At 45.1% G+C, this 18,519-nt stretch overlaps 1 protein-coding gene across 2 annotated transcripts in view; it reads right to left on the minus strand.

The window, feature by feature from the left end:
* Positions 1-18,519, minus strand: part of sox1a (SRY-box transcription factor 1a) — a 62,424-nt gene that overhangs the window by 38,989 nt on the left and 4,916 nt on the right. Inside the window, exons 2-4 of one of the 2 annotated variants that reach the window (XR_003889936.1) lie at positions 3,649-3,703; positions 3,399-3,553; positions 3,248-3,307 (exon numbers count right to left, since the gene is read on the minus strand). The gene's annotated coding sequence lies outside the window, so the exon portion shown is untranslated. The remainder of the gene's footprint in view (positions 1-3,247; positions 3,308-3,398; positions 3,554-3,648; positions 3,704-18,519) is intronic. The other variant, XR_003889935.1, reaches the window with a different exon arrangement.

Below are 18,519 nucleotides of genomic sequence, written 5' to 3' on the forward strand. Positions count from 1 at the left end.
TATGTAGAATGTTCAAGATATCAAAACATCACATCAAAATAACCTATAGGAACGTTTTGGCCCCAGAATGAAAATGAAAGAAAATAAAGTGCTAAAAAATAAAGAACAATCCCTCTCCTAAAAACAACAATGAGGCATTAATTAAGAAAAAACAGCCTAAAATTGATTTCTGTAGCACACAAGAGAAATGCTTTTCCATCTCTAAACATCACTTGCATTTTCCATGCGCATGGGGACATCAGTATGCAGACTATGTAAGCAATAGTACATGCAAATGGTGTAAGAGTGCTTTAGAAGATTAGAAGATAGACACCCGGGCCTGCAGTGGGCTGAGAGGAGTGGGCTCTCCTCCAAGACTGTGTCCTATCTCCTCAGGACTGCAAAAAGCGTCCTAATCCTTTACCTTTCATAGTGATATAAAGCCGATTTAAAACTGTCACTACCCTAGTTTGTGTTTATTTCATGTTCATCTGCAGCTCAAGGCGATACTCTGCACACCCACTTATGACACGAGCAAAAAGATGCCTGTGTGACTGCGAAAGAGGGACTGAGATTGAGCAGGCAAGGAACTACAGAATAAAAGAGTAGGGGAGATGGAGAACGATGTGCGAGCAGCTGACCAGCAGACACGATGCCGTGCGTCTGTGTCTGACTGTACTAATACAATCATACTGACGGCCTGTGAGATCTCCTGCTTTGAGCCGCAGACGTCCTCCACCCTTCTCCCACATTGTTGCAACAAGCCCAGCAACTCTGCTTGGATTCACTTCCAAAAATACACACGGGCAGCCACCGCGTCACTTTCACACACACGGAAAACAAAAACACGCATGCAGGTGTGCATAATACAAATTTATTGACCACTGAGCTGAGCAGGATTATTGGGAGACCACCTTGCTCTCCTCACTCTCCTGCTCTTCAAGGCCTTACTGTATTATTCTATAAGCAGCAAGAGCTCAGCATTGACAGAGCTAATCACTGGAGGCAAGGTCTGTCTGTCTCTCTCCCTCTCTCTCGCTGTCTCGTAGACACTCATACGCTCGAACATACACATCCAGAGTGATTGACACACAATGGCAGAAAATCTATGCAGTGCCCCCCTGTCTTGCTTTCTCTCCCAGCAGAAAAGATGTGGGGGGGAGGTTTCTGTGTGTGTGCGTGTGTGTGTGTGTGTGTGTGTGTGTGTGTGTGTGTGTGTGTGTGTGTGTGCGTGTGTGTGTGTGTGTGTGTGTGTGTGTATGAGAGACGGAGCGCTGTTGAAAGATGTGATGTCCAACAAACCAAGGCCAATCCAAAGAAGCGAGGATGGCAAAAAAAGATGAGCCTGAGACTAGCGGTGTTGCCATCCCTGTTCCTAATCCCACACCCCCACCACACGCTGTCAGGTGCAGCAGCCAATCTGGAGTCTCAACCCCTCTTGTATAAATTTGATCCTCATGCTGGCTAAAGCCCAAAGAAACACTGATCCTGTTATCATCTCACTGGAGAGAAAGAGTGGAGAAAACCAGAGGGACAGAGGAGGGGAGGTGCTTCTTTTTTTTTTAACGCCTCTGTCCTCCCATCTGCACCAACCCCTCATACTGAATTCCTTCAAAATGTTGCAGCAAACATCCTGTTCCTGACACAGTGTTTGCTGAGTATTAGTTCAGCTTCCACCTGTGGGGAGAGCTCTGCTGGATGGCAGGAGCTGTGCATCACCAGATAGTTAAAACTTGTGATTTCAGCTGGCAACAAATGTTTAAATTCGTGCTTTCTGGCATCTGTTGAAGCATTTACATGTCTGAACATTTGTAAATGGCTTTAAAATGAGTCAAAATACAATACTTAGTAGCTATACAATATATTTATTGTATGCATTCACTGTAGTTTCTATTTGAAAAATGTAATCGGTTTATAACAGGTGGTTGTGTTTGTTATCAGTCTTGAAAAATATATTAACGAGGTAGAATTATTTGATTTTGAACACTTTGCTTTAGAGGCAGAACAAAAGTGTTGCTCTTTTTTTTCTCCTGTTTTGACATTTTCCGGCCAGTTGTCAGATGTCTACCATGTGCCGGTTGCCTAAGGTGACAGGAAGCGGGGTGGTTAATTAAAGCATGGACAGCACTCCAGACTCCACTCACACACTCCTGGTATTGTCATGAGCACCACTCCTACAACACACTCGCTCAAGAGTCATTTCCCTCTGTTTCTCCGGACGCCAGGGCCCGTGCACAGGCTGGAGAGCGGCTCGCAGACGTGCATGCGTGGACATGCACAGTTCCCCCGTCTCCATCTCTGCATAGACTCATCCAGATAGCTATTGGATAACACTTTCAATTCAGTTCGATGTTATCTTGTTTTTTCTTTTCTTAGAGAAATATGAACCTGTCACATGGAGCGCCTTACAGATTTGTTACGTAGTTCGCTGGTAGATAAATCTAACAATAGAGGCCAAGGCCTTACCCCCCCAGCCTGCACAGTTACAGGACTGCAGGCACTAATCAGTGTTGGAAGATCACATCTGGCCTGACAGCAGCTGCATCACTGTTTAGAGGAGCTGCCAGCGTGAGAAACACACAGGTCGATTTCCTTTTCTTCCTGGACAGAGTGGGTGTTCTTCTCATTCATTTCTTCTTTTTCAGCCCTTTTCTTTGAGCCAGCCAATTAACCTGGGAGCAGTGCACTAATGAGTTCCCTCTGGAGGCTCTGCAACACTCAATGGAGGAGAGGAAAGGGTGAGCAGAGGAGAGAGCGGAGTAGGGTCAGAGAGGGACAGTGCTGGCCTGCAGAGAGGGAGAGGTACAGGCATGGCAATGGCAAAGAGAAAAGAGGTGAAGAAGGGTTGATGAAGGGGTGAACGGAGAGGAAGGGTGAGCAGAGAGGCATCCAGGTCAAGGAAATATGGGACGGGTTGAGGCAGAAGGAGAGGGGACGACTATCCAGTTGGCCACTATGGGCCTATCACCAAGACATTGTCAGCCAGACAATGGGCTTATCAGCCTTCTTTTCACACCAGTCTGATTAACTGGGAGGAATGGGAAAAAGAAAAGGGGAAGGGAAAGGGTGTGTCCTTGTTCCGGCCCAGTAAATGTCAGGGAAATGGTCAGGCACTAGCACATGGAGGAGATTCAGTCATACCGGACTGACAGTGACTATTGTTTGGGACTACTGGCATGAATGATAATTGACACCATTTCTGCCCCAATGCAAAAATAAAAGCACTGGACCTGAGTGTGCAGGCACCGCCAGCTCCTCCTGTACTTACATCATCTGAAGTCGGAGTTAACGCGGAAGAGCAGCTCCAATGTGCCGAGTTCTGGATCAACTGCAAACAAAACAGAGCTGTCAGTCATCTGACGCCCTATTGTATGCACTCAAATAATCAATTACAACTTAAGTGATTCAAAGCGTGAAACCTTTAAGAGGAACAAACGAGGAAACATTGGGGAGCGGAGGGATTTACTTCTTCGTTACTGCAGACATTTGTTGTGATCTGACTGATGGGACTTTCTGCTGCTATCCACATGACATGAGACCATTTTAGCTTGTGGCTTGTAATGAAGGCAGGCTCCTAGATGAATAGCATCCACAACTGCACACTTAGTTAATCAAATATCTTCATAGAGGTGTTTTGTGAAGTATTTGAAAATACAATTTTTTTTTTACCAGGTCTGAGTTCTAGTGCACCTACATCTGAGGCAGCTGGCGGTGCAATTATTTTCTGAAGGGAAAAAAAAACACGAGAGGCAAGGTCTCAGTCGTGATGTGTAAAGAGAATTAAAATCAATACTTTTGCTGTTTCCTCTAAGAAGAAACAGAACACATGTTTCCGCCCTGAAACGAATGAACAGACCCACACCTCTTTAAATACAATCTTAGCAGGTCTACAAATCAGCAAAAAATAAATAGACGTTTGACTAATTAGATCGATTAGTATTACGAACTATTGTCAGCCGAGCAGTTTTTCGCAGCTGCAAAAATGCGTCAAACTGGCTTTCTCTGCCAGCTACTCTTTCAAACTTGGCGAGATTCATATACACCAACAAATGACTAAGAGCAGGATTCAGCGGGATTGTTTGTGTCATTGTTTAATTAGTCTCGCGTATTGATCCCGCCTTGTTTGTTTCCTAGCGTGCCGCTTTGTGTTTGTGCAGCCTTGACAGCCATGTGTCACACAGAGGAAGCAGGAGGTGACAGAGTGGGAGGGAAAGTGATTTACAAGCAGAATGCTGGAAAAAGGTGGATGGAAGGACTTCCACCAGGATACAAGATGGGGATTTTATTAAAATACCAGAGGAAATAAAGAATTATTGTTGGCTGTGCTGAGCTTGAAATATTGAGACAAATAAATTTTCAATCCCATGAATCAGTTGTTGCAGCTCAGTGACGTCAATTCAGTGAGTAGTGCTGTAAAAGCAATGCTTTGGGCAACAAGTGGCTGTACTCTTCATTTCCTTCTTTTTTACCCCCATTTCTATTTTCAAAAGAAAGGATGCAGTAATTAGAGGGTAGACCATGTGGAAGTACACTACTCAAGAGCCTAGTGCTAGCTCACCCTCTCCTCCACTGCAGGATGGGAAGAGGGAACTGTGGAGGTGGGCAGGAGAGGGTGAACATTACTGTAGAGGGGAAAGTGAAGAATAGGTATAAAACATGTGGGGGTAGGGGCTGGGGGTGGCTGCGGGTGGGCTTGGGAACATATCGGGTCAAAGGAAATAAAACATGTCATTTAGCCAGAGAATGAGGATGAGAGCAGTGTGCACGGTGAGGGAGTGTGGTGATGGGGGCACGGGGTCTGAGCTGGCTGACCGAGGTGAAGGGGAGGTGGAGGCAAGGTTAGCTGTTAAATAAGGTGGGGGTCATAAGAAAGGGGTGGAAGGAGGGAGGAGGGGCCACCCACAAAACAACTTGGCCAACAAAGCTGCTTCTGTCTTGGCCTCCCTCCTCCACAGACCTCCTTGAGTGGGCAGGATTCCATTAGCAAGCTGCAGAACCTGGGGTCTATTCAACCGGCCATCCAGGCCCGATTGAGTGTGTCTGTGAGCACACACACACACACACACATACATACACACGCGCACACACACACACAAACACACACACACACACACACAACGCCACTAATTAATCCTCAGATTACCCAGGCAATTATTACCACACTTGTACTAATTAGAAATTATTTAAAGCATTTCCCAATTAGGGTTTACATGCTCAGTTGGGCAGGAGTCTTTCTCGATAAACCAACTGGTTTTATAGAGGAGGGGAAAGCGAGTCCAACACACATACATGCACATGTTGCTGGATGGGACCGCGGTAATCAGGCCGTCTCAACGAGTCCCTCTGTTAGGATGAGGGGGATGAGGACAGACAAGAGGAAGAAAGAGAAAGAAATATAACAACAAAAGACTTGCTCCTTCAGTGCAGCAGCAGTACTGTAGGTCGCTCTTGTTAGGGCTGGGCACAGTGATTAGGAGAGACCACAATAAGACCTGCCAGGAAACACATGCCAATTAGGTTACCAGGAGAACCACAGGACCTCATTGCTATGGACAACTCACTATAGTTTCTACATCACATGCCCCCCCTCAAACACACATACACACACCCACCATGGCCTCATTCCCTACCTTTCGGAATGACATTATGACATGGACAAGGAGAAGCTGAAGGGAAAAAGGAGGGCAGAAAGGAGCGAAACACCACGAATCATTGCAGTTAGAACAAAAGATAGAGCAAAAGTTTGGTTACGATCACTAGTTTGGGGGGTTAAAGTGTGCATCTTGATAAGCTGAATATTTAAATTAAGATAGAAAGAAGGAAGGAGGAGAGGAAAGCTCAGCAACAAAGAGGCTGTAGCAGGATAACAGGGGTGGGACTCCAGGGGGAGTTATTAGCAAAGAGAATTACAAGCTCATCCATGGGTGACATGTAAGCCTCAGCCCCGCACTCAAATGTTTACAATGTTGATATTTGTTCAACCACGATCTTATCAGGCTTCGGTGTAATACGCAGTGCTTTTGTTCTGACATGCACAGCAGCACTCGTCCCATCTGCAGATGCAATAACCAAAACGCCGATAGCGGCTCACTGTTTGCCAGCGCTGTTTATTCTGAGAAGCTGACATGACCCGGGCAAAAGGGAGAAAGAAAAAAAGTCACTCTGCAATATTTACGCTGATGGGATGATTGCTCAGATGTTGATTAATGTGCACGGTGCCTGTTATTAAATAAACAGGGTGAAAACACAAAATATATTGAATAAATTAGAGAGGGAGCCGATCTCTCCTGCAACATCCAAGCTCATTAGAATGCATGAGGAAAGGACGTTCTGATTGCGAGAAGAGTCACTCATTAAGCCACCAACACCACAACAGCACTGCTCCCTGCCTGCCAACCCCCCTGCTGCCCCAAATTGCCCCCCCACCCTCTCCCTCCATCCTCTCAACGCCAAATCCCTCCATGTACTGCACACTCTCCTGCTAAAAGCCCCCTGACTTTACATCACCCATCCCACTGGACATCACATACAAGCCAGTAACCCCTCTGTTCACCTCAGCGTCCCTCTCCACTCTCTTTCCCTCCTCCTCTTCCTCATCCTCCCCCTGCTGCCTCTGCTGGGATCTGTGTCATCATTTTAATTAATTTCTAATCAGGCAAGAGTAAACTAATCAGGGGAGGCGTTAAACAATGACAGCTCTGCCTGTTCAGCCTCACACAGGGGGCTGCCTGGCTGCTCCGCGCAGCACACAGATAAACAACTTACCATCCGTGGGGGCTATCTACACTCATCTCCTCACCCATACGTGTTAGCATGGGCCCAAATGGCATGCATATGTGGCACATTTGCATATGGAGCCCGAACAGGCAGAGAGCCGTTGATTGGTACAAGATTAAATTACCCGTATTCAGCACCACTTTATGATTGCCCTTACAGAATGGAAAAGCCTCAGAATTTGTGACTGGTCAAACATATAATTTAATGGACAGGTGATGTAAATGCATGTAAGCAATTGGAATAGATGGCTAAATAGCCAACCACAGCCTGAATGGTACAGTATGTATCTTCTTGGAATGGTTTGCACAAAGACTGCAGTTATCTGTAGGCAGCCAGAACCCACCAAGGCTGAGCCATTGTGGAGAAACAGACAGAGAAGGAGAGGTGGGGGGGTGATGGTGGCGTGGTGGTGGGGTGGGTGCTTTTGGCCAGTATGCTCAGAGACAATGTAACAAGAGAGCGTTGATTAACCTCAGAGCTAAAGTAACCCTGAAATAACTTAAACTGACATAAGAGAAACATAATTGGTAAATTCTCCCTAAATGATTGGATGACAATGAAGCTGATGACACATTAAAAAACAACAAAGTGCCATCGCATCACTAGGCAGTGCGAGATTTTGAACCTGGCTGTAAACGCATGATCGGTATCGCCACATTCATTTCACTGCCTGCAGACTGAGGTTGGGTCTGACGGCTCCAAGTTCCGCTTTCCAGCTCGTTGCAACGAACCAATACAGTTGTTTTCCGAATTCAAACCAGAGGCCACTGGAACCTTGGCACGAAATGAACTGAAACATTAATTCCGCTCTTAACTTTGCGCAGGAAGGCTACAGACACAGAGTGTGTTCGAAATCATTTTTTCACCCCCAACACTACCACAACCCTCCCTCACCACCTCCTTCCTTGCTGCCTTTGCCAAGTATTAGATTCCCATGCCAGCCACTTCCCTGGGATAGAATAAGGATTGCGGAGGTGGGAAGCTGAAACCCTTCCATAACATGTCAAACAACGCTGGAATCCAAAACGCAAGACGGAGAGAAAAAGGGTTAGAGGGAGATTTTCTGCATAGAGAAAGAAACTGTCACATCATCAGATTGGTTATTCTAAGTGGAGGGATGTGGGTATGGGGGCAGGGAGGGAGGGCGGGGTGGCAGAGGCTCGGGCTGGCAGAATTTGGCAGTGGTGAACCATGGCGGTATTTCCACTAAAATAATCAGCCCCCGGGCAACGGAAGGGGGTGGGAGCGTTGGAGGGGGGGTATGAAAGTGAGATACAGAGAGGTTAGGGACTGTAGGAGACTGGGTGGATGAGGGAGAGGGAGGATGGAAGGGAGGGAAACGGCATGATGAAGAGAAAGAAAATCTGGGAAGCTAACCAAGGAAATCCTGCTTCTCAGATATGCAGCTGTGGAATTAAAATTGGTCTAAAAACACAAGAACAAAAATATACTTTACACTTTGCATGCCTCTGGGGGGGCTGGGTGCTGCCACTTTGTGCTGGCACTGATACCTCAGGCACAAGGGGTAAACAGCTATTCTCCTCCCTTCACTTTGTCTGATGCGGTGTTTTCAAAATGTGTGTGTGTGTGTGTGTGTGTGTGTGTGTGTGTGTGTGTGTGTGTCCTTGTGTGCCCGCCTGCAGGGGTCTCATAAGGCCACAGGGCGAGCTCAAGAGCGAAAACAAGAGTCCCTCAAAGACCAGGGAACACAAAATGCCCCGTGAAACAATTTCTACACTTCAGTGTCCCCCCCAGCAAATCCTAACAAACGACAACGATTCATGATCAAACGGCCGCAATCGTCACTCAAATTCAATAATAACAACCTTCACAATCAAAAGCGCTCGAAATATACTGTACCTCTACTTCAGGCCAGGATTAGTCCTTTCTCTGTGCACATTTATGTGGATGTGCTGCATTACCAAACAAAGAACTATCAGAATCGAAAACAGCCGTGAAAACACAGAGATGAACGACAAATCAATTAATTTTAAACCTGGTAACATCGGCGATGCAAACAGCATTATGCTCGGGCGATGCAAAGCGAATGATTATTATAAAGAAATTCCACGATTCAGTCAGAGCAGAGCTCAAACAGAAGGAGTGAGGAGTCTTTAATAATCATCTATGTATGCTGAAAACAAAAACATGACCTTTCAAGCCATATTTCCCTCAGCAGAACCAAGCAGCTTCTTTTATGATCGAGAAAGAAAAAAAGTAATTAATGACCAAGCGTGTGTTATCAAATCCAGCCTACTGGAGTGTGTCACCACTAAAATAATACAACCATCAAACACAATGAGTGAGTTCAAAAGTTTCTCTCGACGCGTGTATCGGAGCAAATGGTTGCAGCCCAGCATTGTGTCCTTTCCTGACTGTGGAGACTTAATCTTAATACAAATCTCTATGTAACACAGGCCTATTCATCCATTCCCGCCTTACCCACCCCCCCCCCCCCCCCCCCCCCCCCCCCCCCACCCCCCATTCCCCTCTTGCAATTATTATGTGCTTTTTTGCAGAGATATTCAATTAAAAAAAAACACTCTATAGTTTTGGCACAAAATAAATGTTTTGGCAGTTTATTAAATCATTTTCAGAATGCTCTGTGCATGTGCAAATTCTAAGGAAGTTATATCAGTTTTGTTTGCAAAGGCAAAAAAACCTCAGAAATTTGCGTTATTAAAATTGAGATATTCACTGAGGCAAAAAAAATAGAACTTTCAATGACAAGATGAGGGTGAAATATTGGAATTAGAGGGACAATCAAGCAACCATGAAATCATGAAAAGAGGACAGACAACCACAGCTTCAAATCTACCTTCCTCGGTGAGTGGTGTTTTTGTTGGAGTATTCTCCACTGAATTTATGTGCTTTCATTCCTTTTCTCTGACATTCTCTCTGTCTGACCATCCAAGTCCTCTCCTGAGACAGATGAGTGGAGGGAGAGTTCCAGAGAGAGCTATCAGGATTAGGATAATTAATATCATCTCATTCCACTGTGATCCTCGCTGCGGCCCGCTGCACACACAAGGACGGGAAGCAACGAATATTATGGCAACAGAATCCAGTCAGCTGTCAATCTACACCCTCCCTCCGCTCTCTTCCCCGCACACCGCAACTCACACACCCTCCGCTGTGGCTAAATTGCAGTTTGAGAGACGACAGGGGAGAAGCAGCAGTGGCAGCGGTTGCGGGCGGGCGGGGGGGTGCCGGGCCCCAGGGACGCCATACAATGGAGCGTGCTGCTGACCAACGTTCAGGTGAAATTGAATTGGAAATCTTCCATGGCTGGTTAGCATAACAAAGGGCCTTGTGGCTTTAGACAAAGGCTGCTTCTCTAATGCACAAAATCAATCTCTCTATGGGCCCGGCCCATTGTTCCCTCCCGCCATACAGGTGTTCCTTCAATGGTCCTTAATCAAAAGTGTCAAAACAAAGTTAAGAGTTATCTCTGCTGCTCCACAGCTGCTTCTGCAGGGCTGAAAGAAGGAGGGAGACCAGACACCGAGGACGGCAAACAGCTGAGCGGGTGTCTGTACAGGCTGCTGAGCGCATTCAGATACATCCATGCATGATGCTAAACCAGCGCGGAAGGTTCCCTGTTCCTGTCTGAGACTCTTCCCAATGTGAGCAACAAGCGCTTTTCTGCCAGAACCAACCAATGTGGTCACTAAAAGGAGACAACAGTTTATTTCAAATGTACAAAACAACCTCCCCATCAGTTTCGTGGCAGCCTTCACTCCGAAGGCCCGATTGGTAATATTTGGTGGGAGCTACCATTTTCCCTGAAGGTTGTTTAACAATGGCAAACCACAAGTACATCTCTTTAAGTAGCCCCCTTCATCTCCCCTCTGCTCCAGTGCTATAACACTCAATGCACTCTCTCCATTTCTTTGTGGACTAAAAACCTTGACTTGTTCAAAGTAGAATAAATGAAATAAAAGCAGTTAAAACACAAAATAGAAATCTCTGCCTGTGTCTGCTTTTTTCCCTCTGGGCTAACTGATTTATCCACTCAGTGTTGTCAGGCTTCCGAAGCTTTATATTCTCTATATTCTGCTTGACAGCCTGTAAAGTGATATGCATGAACTCAAAGTGCTTTATGTTACACTGTGGTGGCCAGACGGCGAAGCCGGTGGAGGAACATAGATGGAGATTTAAACGTCTGCCTTCCGCTCACATCGGGGATGCATCATCTGTTCCCTGCCGAGGATGGATGCGTCTCATGTCTGTTTGTTTTGATAAGGTGAGGATCCCGGCCCGCCGTTCTGTCTGCGGATTACTGCACAAATAACAACGTAAATAATCTGTAGACTAATACCGTCGCCTAATGCGCAGCGCCATAGACGCAACGCCTCCACTTGACAGCTGCCAGACTATCCATCAGCATGCGCACCCTTCGACATGATAGCGTAGCATGTGTTTTCAAATGCCAACCATGGGGAGACGCGTGACAGGGAAATCTCTGTATAATGCTCTTTAAACTGACATTTTCAAAAAAAAAAGACAGGTAACGAGGACAAATTCAACCCTCATGCTAGATCAAATATCGCCATTTATACATTATGACATATGCTGTTTGCTGTAAAATCACATGTATGCAGGGTGAAACCCGACAAAGGAAATCACTGTTTTACCACCTTTTTAAAGGCCTTCCACTGTATATTTCAATATATTATTGTTACAAGGAGTCACAAAATGAAAGCTGCTACCCACGAGTGCCCTGGTTGACAGGTTGTATATACCATAAAAAAAATATCAATTTTGAAAAAGGGGTTTATATTGGATACACACACGCTATTATATATCCGTCACTAGATTAGTTTATCTGATAACATGGCGTATGTGTGTATATTATGCTCGACATCATTTACCATCTATTGGATATGACAGTAACACTTGCATCTTGTCTTTTGATATGAAGGATTTTAATGTCGGATGCAGACGTTTTGCTGCCGTCTGCCATCTTCAATTAGGTTATTGCAAACGCGTGTGCTTCAACCAGTGCCGCCCAATAAGCTGCTCGTAACCAGGGAGGGCGGACCAGAGGGTCCGTGGACGGAGACGTGACGTTATGATGTGAACAAACATTCCTGAGGTCGTGTTTGTTCGACAGTGATCAACTCTATCGGTGTGTGTTCATGTTATCCATGAAGCGCTTCATTATTATATTTAGATATTTTGCATAGACACCTCCTGTTAATGTCCGGGACGAAGCACGTTGAGTGCACGTTCAGTGCACCACTGCTAGATACCACATAGTACATTTTAAATATAGGTGGTCAGAATAACGTGTCATGCAGGTGAGTTTTCTTGTGTGGGAAAAGGAGGACGGAAGACAAAGAAATGTGAGGGAAAATGAGAGTGAACAGTGGACACAGAGAATTAGACATTCTATAATTGTGAAGGAGTTTTGTCCCCTTGAAAACTGACAGACATGGGTTTTATCATTGTTTGCATATTTATACATAAATAGAGTTAAAATTATAAATTAGCTGGCCGACTACAGCATTGGTCTATTTCTCTTCTCTCCACCACTATCTCCATCCAGCCATCCACCGGCGCTCAGCTCAATCTCTGAGCTGCCTCTGCCGCCGTGGCCCTTGGGAGGACTCATGCAGACCAGTTGATTAAAAATCACTTAGTAGAGAACACAAACAAAGCTGTCAGCCTTTGGCTTGCCCTTGGGATTTGAGCTGTGATGGGGGGGGGGGGGGGGGTAGCGGCTGATGGGGGGGTGCACAAGAGGAATAAAATGGAAGGGGAGAAGAAACAATTAGCAGGTCGAGAAAAGGTGGCAAATACTTCAAATGGACTGGAAAATTTTGGCAGGTTGCTTTTTTGTAAGAAGAAATAATTTTGCTGTACTTTCATGGAAGGATCTGTCTCTCTGTCTCTGTCTCTCTCAGACACTCACTCACACACACACACACACACACACACACACGCAGTGTTACATAAACACATTCGGACACACCGCACACATGCATTCACAGCTGCCAGTGACAAGGGTGAGGCAGCACAACTCCAACGGTCCACTGGCCTTCACTACCAGATGGTAGTTACCCCCTGGTTCTCCTGACACAAACACACACACACACCCACACCCACACACACACACACACACACACACACACACACCAGACACACCCACACACACACACACACTTACAAGGGCTTTGCAAAATAATCTGCACATTTGGAAACTAAGAAGATAAACTATAGGGGACAAAACAATGAATACATTAAACGCATTACATATTCCACCATTTTGATATAATATAAAATATTGCACCGCAGAGAGCCAACATACTCTTTTTAATCTAGTGTCCAAAGACAAGCAAATGCAAATTATCAGCATCAGTGAATATATATATAATATAGTATTGATGAATAGTGGTCACGCTCAAGTATTACCAATTAAAATTAGCAGCAATTAGACGACAGTAATGGCTCCACATGTATTGTCATGTTTCTCCAGCTTTAACTGTTAAATTGTTGGCTATATATCCACTTTAACAGATCTGCTCCCATCATGGCAACGAACAGTCCTGACCCTGATCAGGGCGCTGGGATCATCATGGCAACGCAGCTATCGTGACTGAACAAGACTTCAAGAATTAAGAACAATGTATCAACAGTATGGGAGAACTCACAGAGGCGATCTAGTGTAACATGAAGTTTCATCACTTACAATCTTCATCCGTTCCTACGTGTTCCTAATCAGGGTCATCACAGGGCGCTGGAGCACATCCCAGCCATCACTGGACGAGAGGCAGGATAACACCCGGAACATGATAACACTGTATGAAGTCTCTTCAAGGGGGCCAAAGCTATTATTTTGTAATTGCACCATAAGATAAATCAGATGTGTTACCAAAGAAATGTGGACTGAGCTCTGCTGAGAAAGCTGGAGAAGCGCTGAAAGGACGGCTGCAGCGGTATCATCACAGAGGACTTGAGAGACAACAGAGGGATCTTAAATTAACAGCTCAGCTTACACATCACTAAGCTGCTGGAGCTTCTACAAAGGAACATTTAGTCAGGAATAGCACCAATTCCTTCTGACTCACGGTGAACATCTTCCTGGTAAAAGGGTCTTTATCTAATGTTGCGAAATCTGGGGAAAAAATGAAACACTAAACATGATTTTTAGGCCATGGGTTGCATGTTTATTGCAACAAAACATGTCAAAAACTTGTCACCGCATTGCAAGTGTGTGACCTGTTGGGACCTTTGGAGCTCATTTGTGTTGGGTTACAAACTGTGAATCTGTCGCTTTAGCAAAAACGCGCACAAAAACCTCTAGCTGTACCCTTGACGTTGCTAAAATTTGCATCGCAATGTATTTTTTGAACCACCCAAACCACCCCTTTAAATGTTATACCCTAAGTCAGTTTTTAGTTGACTTTGTAGATAAAGGAAGGTGGGGGGGGGGTTAGTGGTTGATTGATTTGTATTGTACCTTAAAAATGGACACAGCCACATGGGACCCAGCATTCCATCATATGGGATCAAGGTGAACAGAGTCCCTGAAGGCGAAAGTTGAAAGATGGAATGGGAGCACAGAGCTGAAGACAATGGCAGACCGTGAAGAAGAGATAAGGGATGGATGAAGAGAGAGGGAAAGGAAACAATGGAGGTGGAAGTCTCCTAAACTGCAGGACCAAAGTCACCCCTCCACTCTCACCGCCCTACCGCGGTATTTAAGGGTCATCTGAAGGCGCACGTTGCTGTCCAGTATATTGCCTGCACAGCTGACTGGAGAACAGTTAAAGTGACAACCTTGTTTGGGGAGATTATACATACATTCCCACTCACACACACACACACACACACACACAGGTTACACACTGGTGTCAACCCTGCTCGCCACTGTTGTGAGGTTCCCTCCTATTTCTCTGCTGCCCTGTATATGGAGGGGGTTGACAGAGGTGAGCACACAATCTCCTGATGCCCAAACAAAGAGAATTGGATCACCCCTGGGCTGACCTCCCCTGAAGCAACGCCTCGCCTATCTGTACCCTGCGCTGTCGAGAGGACCGTTTAGGGCAGACGGGTGACCCCTGCTTGGCCCTGCCGTTGCGCGGTGTCTGTGCGTCGGCTGCTGGCCAACATGACAGCTTATACAAGGCCCTGTCAAACGCGTGATTGACACATCCCCGCCCCGCTCGACCAACATTCACACCCGCTACGGCAAATTACCCCAAAACCCAGACAGGCCACCATACTGCTACCAGCTTTGTGATCGGCTCCCCGTCGGCTTTTTAGCACAGACAAGCGCATATTCATTTGATTCGAATCCCTTCCTGATTTTGAGGGTCCAAGAACGTAAACGCAAACGTAAAGGTGCTGACTTTTATTCGTATTTATTTCTTATTATAAACTAAAGGCCACAACCCTCCAAAGCAGACTAAATATGGAACCAAATTGAGACCAACGCTACAGGAGAGCAAGTTTTATTTGTTTCTACCCTATTGTGATTGATTTCATTACAGCTGCAAGAACAGTCTGATCACGTCCAAGACTTCATAAACCACAATGCCTCCCATGCGTTTGCCGCACTAGCGGCGAAATTGGCGCACGCATAAACATGTCAGAGGTGCACACGCAGACACCCACACCGACACAAAGAAAGAAAAGGAGCTACAGTACTCCCTACATCAACAGTGGCCTAGATAAACACAATAGACACAAAAGAGTCACCCCATGAAAATAACCCTCCATCCAAGCATCACTGCACTTATCTACTCATAAACATAGGGATAAATCAATTCAGTGAGAAACACTTTTTCTCTCTCTCTCTCTCTCTCTCATTTGAAATTACAGCTGCAGGACCAAAGCTAGCGTGATAGCACAGGTCAAATTCACTAACCTCCTCTCTCCATGGCAACAGTCTACCTCTTTAAAAAAGCTGTAGTGCGTTTTGTTGAAAGTCATTGTGAGATGTTTTTTTTATCATTATTATTTTCATGACCTGCAAATGTGTATGTGCAGAAGTTTGTTTGTGTGTCTTTGCATGAAGGACACCAGTATGCATACATGTAGATTTGTACCTACACGTGTATGCTGATGTGAGATGTGGCTTTTTGTGAGGCTCTATGAATGAGAATGTGTGTGTGTGTGTGTGTGTGTGTGTGTGTGTGTGTGTGTGTGTGTGTGTGTGTGTGTGTGAGAGAGAGAAAGAGAGAGAGACAGAGACCCTTTTATCACAGCATCTGTATTAGCATTGCACCGTCTCAGTGTTTTGTTTTACTCTGACCTGTATAATCAGTGTCACATTAGCAACACAACAAATCAAATACTGCCCGTTTCCACTATACAACCTTACACACACACACACACACACACACACACACACAAACATACATGTGTATGTACCACACAAAAGCTGCTAAACCACTCATTTAGTTTGTTGTTAAAAATGATTTAAGGGAAAATATTTTCTTTTAATAATGTAATGTTATTTTTTATTACTGCGTTCATTTACTACAGTATTACGTTCAAAACATAAATCCTGTTTATGTTCCCAAAATGTTCTCAGTGCCAAATGAAAAAATGCCATATAATATTGTTAAATTGTGTAGTTTATTACTGTTATGGGAAGGTTCGTTTTTCTTTTTTGGTGGTAGATTTCAAATGTAAATATATTAGTTTCTACCTTAATGTCTGATTTCTAATCTGGATTCATTTATGAAATACTAGCAGCATTAACATACGCCTAATAACTGAAAAGCATTTTTTTAAAGACATGATTTCCCATGTAACATTTGACTCTCAGGTTTTATTTTTGAAAAATGAGTAAAATCTGTAAGAGAATTTAAAACATGTATTCAGCATAGGACGTTTTTGTACTGATGTTTGAGGAGGAACATCAGCATCTGCTCAGCTCCTTCTCTAAATCAGTGAGTGACGTTCGGGGGAAGAAGTGGGAAGAAAGAGGGAGAGAGGAAGGAGGAAGTCAAGAAGGCCAGAGGAAGGAAGAGGGAGCAGACAGATGAAGACAGGACAAAAAAGACAAGTGCGGAAAGACATAGGGGAAGAAGGAGCTGAAAGGAGAAGGAGAGGAGGTGGAGGGATAGATGGAGCTGCAAGATGGAGGCGTGTTGTAGGAGATCCAGCTGACATTAGCAGGCGAGTTTATGAGATGTGATGATTAGCCAAATCCTGCTAATCAATGACACATTCACATGGGTTCCTGCTCTGTTGCTAAACACTAATTGGTCTATTCTGCAGCAAATAGAGAGATGCTGTTTCTCACTTCACTGTAAGCAATGCGAGCTGACACGGGGGGCACACACACACGCGCACACACACACACACACACACACACACACACACACACACACACACACACACACGCAGGGTTTCTTGCATGTAGATGCTATGAATCTGTAGCAGATTTTGGTACATAAAAGGTCAAATTGAGGCTGATTCAATTTGAGAGTGGATGAGGAGCAGAGGATGCTGCTCAACTTGCTCTAACAATAAGGAGAGAATGGGATCCTGGAGCGGGCCAGTTGAACCAGCAGAAGGAGCTGGAGGGAGAGGTGGGTGGGTGGCGAGGGGGGAATGGGAGATGGGGCCCTAAATTCAATTTCACTTTGTTGACTATTTAGATAATGTCTCCTAATGTAATGCTGGGCTGTGAGTGGATCTAGTGGAGCTGCAGCAGTCATTAATCACAATGCAGCAGGAGCACCACCAACGTCTGAGAGGAGGCACTGCATCAGCCGGCTGCAGGCTGGAGCTCCGTACACCAGAGGGTCCTTCCTGAAAACCTGGGAGGCTAATTCTATCCCTTAATGACGCTGATTCTATTTTTTTTTTAATGGTTGCACACCAAACTCCAAGAACAGCTGAAGCCGTCTGGGACGATGATTCCTCAGAGGGCTGATGTGGAAATTCAGCAGCAAAGAATTGACTCAGAAAAGCTGTTTTAAATCCATTGTGCTATTAGCAGGGCTCTTACAACCATATCAGTGCTTATAAAACTTGTCATTTTTGATGTTGTATTACATTGTGCCAATTATTTAAAATAATTATAGGATTTTTTTACAGTGAAGCAATCCTAAGAGTATGTTTTTGATAACAATTATAAACCTGCAATCCTCACAATAATACCAAATGAAGAGGAGAAATGAAGGATGCAACTCTGATATTTTACACAGGAAATGCTCCATTTTGTCCATTAAAAAAATGGAAATTGTCACAAGCTTCCTAAGGCAGAAGCTTACATGCACTAGCATCCAAGGTGAGGGTGGAGGGCTCAGACTGTCATAATATTTTCACATACACATCGCAACACACCCACAGCACGATGAGTACGGTCAACGCGGGGTCTGTTATTTCAGTGAGTGCCGCTGGTTAAAAGTGCTTTGCACTGAAGAGGAGGACAAGAGGAGGGTTCACTCAAACACTGCTACGTAAATATTAGTGCAGAGACTTTCTCTCTTTCCCTCTCTGCGCGTGTTTGTGTGTGTGAGTATGTGATAGTGGTGCTGCGTCCATCAGAGTGTGTGTGTGTGTGTGGATGTAATTATGTGCGGAGGCTGTTTGGGGTAAATAGAGTTGCAATTATTCTTTTAACCTGTTAGATTGTCAGCCCTACAAACAGCCAGAGCCAGGAGGAGGCAGGAAACAGACAGACGGACAAGTGGTGCATTTGGTGACAGTCAGCAGCATCCATCAACTCAAATGAAATGGCTCCATTTTGCTTTGGTGTTCCAATCGGAGGGGGCGGGGGGGTTGATGACTGTGAAG

This window comes from Takifugu rubripes, chromosome 1, assembly GCF_901000725.2.
Source record: "Takifugu rubripes chromosome 1, fTakRub1.2, whole genome shotgun sequence".
Lineage (NCBI taxonomy): Eukaryota > Metazoa > Chordata > Actinopteri > Tetraodontiformes > Tetraodontidae > Takifugu > Takifugu rubripes.